Source organism: Mizuhopecten yessoensis, unplaced genomic scaffold, assembly GCF_002113885.1.
Source record: "Mizuhopecten yessoensis strain PY_sf001 unplaced genomic scaffold, ASM211388v2 hete_36114902, whole genome shotgun sequence".
Classification (NCBI taxonomy): domain Eukaryota; kingdom Metazoa; phylum Mollusca; class Bivalvia; order Pectinida; family Pectinidae; genus Mizuhopecten; species Mizuhopecten yessoensis.
The window spans coordinates 1-2,916 of NW_018484136.1; the positions used below are offsets into that span (position 1 = coordinate 1).

A 2,916-nucleotide genomic window follows, 5' to 3' on the forward strand; every position below is an offset into this window, starting at 1 on the left:
TAATCCAGACTCGTGTGGGTAAGTGTTACCATAGTAACCGGACAATAAAACAGGACACAGAGTGTGTAGTAATCAGGAATCGTACGGGTAAGCGTTAATATAGTAATCTGACAATAAAGCAGGACACAGAATGTGTAGTAATCTGGAATCGTGTGGGTAAGTGTCACCATAGTTTAACCGGACAATAAAATAAGACAGAGAGAGTAAAGTAATCTGGAATCGTGTGGGTAAGTATCACGATGTAAACCGGACACTAAAATAAGACAGAGAGAGTAAAGTAATCCGGAATCGTGTGGGTAAGTGTCACCAAAGTTTAACCGGGCAATAAAATAAGACAAAGAGAGTAACGTAATCTGGAATCGTTTGAGTAAGTGTTGCCATAGTGTCAGGAAAATAAAACATAATAAAAAGTCATACCATTGTATTCATAAAAAAAATATTGACTGATCATTCGATCAAGCGGACAATGTCATAACCTGTGCATATTTCTATTAAGTAAGGATGTAAAACAAGTTAAGTAAGATTTATATTTAAACCGAAATGTGTGTATTTGCGTTTGCAAGTTTTGGACTATTAAAAAAACCAAAAAAAACTGTCAGATTTGTGGGGCTAAATCACCCGATATAGTTCATTATAAAGTTGTATTGGTTATGTTTTGTTTCTGTCAAGCCTTCTGTTACTCAATATTTGTTTCCTTATGATGACAAAAACGCAAATTACTTGAAAATCAAAATTGAAATGCTTATCCAAAGTTAATTTTTCATTCAAAATACTATCCTATTTATTGTCCGAATGAAGAATTTCACGAGACCAGCATATTTATTGTATAATAGTCGTAATTGTGTGAATAGAAAGGTCATTTTATGTACATTTGCAGTGGTGATGATAATGAAGAGATCGAAGGATGTTCATTTGCACCATGTGAGACGCCAATCATGACCACCTGTACGAGAACAGTGGCAACAAAAGAGTTTTGTCCGCCCTGGTCAGATAATACTTGTACAAAGTAAGTAAGGTTTACCTATATATTGCTATATGCAGCAATAAGTGGTGATAACACACTGGTAAACGGTTAAGAGGAGTTGGGAGAAATGATAATAAATATATAACATCATGATTTAATACAATTGAAGTAAAATGGCATTATGCTTATTTTACATGTAAATCCGAATTTTCAAATTATGTTTTTAGGAAGGCATCGCAGTACAGGTACATTGTAATGTAACATTAAATATGTAGTATAGATAACGTATTTGTTAGTTTCTGTTGACTATTTTAATTTAAAATTTGTTTTTTACTAATTTTTCAAGATGGAGGATCAGTTGTCTTTGTACTAAATAATAAATTACACAAAAGAAAGGAAAATATACCTGTAACTTAATTCTGCAATGGTTTAAATATCAATTTCATTGTAAAACAAAATATCATTATGGCATTTAAATATTTACTGTTGTGTGTCCCATAACGGTTTTTATTCAATAAACGATGCATAATGTAAAGGTTATCTCCCTTGATTCGATTAATTAAGGTTGTATTTCTGAAACTATTTTTTAATTAGATACAGCAGAATGGTTGTAATGAAAGTTTTCAATTTATCACTATCGTTAATATAAGAAGTTTTCAATTTATCACTATCGTTCATATAAAGACGTTTTCAATTGATCACATTTGTTAATATAGGTAGTTCACTATTTATCACTATCTTTAATTTAAAAAGTTTTCATTTTATCACTATCAACAATGGAAGTAGTTTTCAAATCATTACTTTTGTTAATATAGGTAGTTTTCAATTTACCACTTTCGATAATATAAGAAGTTTAAAATGTATCACTATCAACAATGGAAGTAGTTTTCAGATCGTCACTATTGTTAATGTAAGACGTTTAAATGTTACACACTCGTTATATAAAAAATGACCATACCAGTTAACCTGTACATCGTCCTGACAGATACCGGACGGAGACTTACACCTGCCCTGACCCAGATATGATGTGCTGTAAAGGATACGTGCTTCAAGGAGGGCTTTGTGTAGCGGTCAATACCTGATGACGAAACAGATATGTTCCTTGTTAAGCACAACATTTAGCTGTTCAACAAATGTCACCTGCTTAGAAAGTCCCAGTCAATAACGAAGGAATAGCATTTTGGCGAACATGAGTTGATATACTCGATCAAGATGAAAAATGCCAGATCTACTTCATTTACTCATTGAATGGAAATTTCAAAAAATGTATAATATTGCAGATGTAAAAAGATGTAAGCTAGACCGAAAATCCTATATAAATCATATACGTATAGCTTCAAAATGCTAAAAAATCCATAACATTTGAGTAACGCTTAGATCATATAATATTTTGATTTGAAGAATAAGCAAGGACGCTCCTCCTTTATAAACAGTAAGCTTTCAGTGATTCAATTGAATATCCAATAGTATTATAACTGGCTTATGTCAACGTTTTTGTCTAGCTACAATGTTGATTGAATGATATTTATTTGTATTTGTGTGTATATGCGTGCTATCAGTGTATACATACTGAATGGAATGTGAGAGGTATAATGTAAGAGGATAATGTTCAAAAGGTGCTATTGTATTATTTGTTGAGTTTGTTGTTGACATAGTTTCGTATGAACAATAATTACCATCTAAATATGTTCATACATGTATACAGTTTCGTTCAAAACTAAAAAAAAAAAGGGCAAAATTGCTAACGAAAACATGGTTTCCAAATAAAGACACGTTCGTGCAAACTGATATTTTTGGAAATTGATGAATTCGGTTATTGGAGGAAGCTTTGGTTTTTAAATCCGCCAAGAAAAAATAATTCGAAAAAAAGATACACTGAAAAAACAAAATATTTTGAATGTTATTAACGATCTGCTTTTCTGAATTTAAAATCACGTTCAAATCTCGTGAAA

At 31.5% G+C, this 2,916-nt stretch overlaps 1 long non-coding RNA gene across 1 annotated transcript; it reads left to right on the forward strand.

The window, feature by feature from the left end:
• Positions 1-2,907, forward strand: LOC110444397. The gene is made up of 3 exons (XR_002462240.1): positions 1-18; positions 878-1,006; positions 1,950-2,907. It is a non-coding gene; the product is annotated as an uncharacterized LOC110444397 (long non-coding RNA).
• The last annotated feature ends 9 nt before the right edge of the window (positions 2,908-2,916 follow it).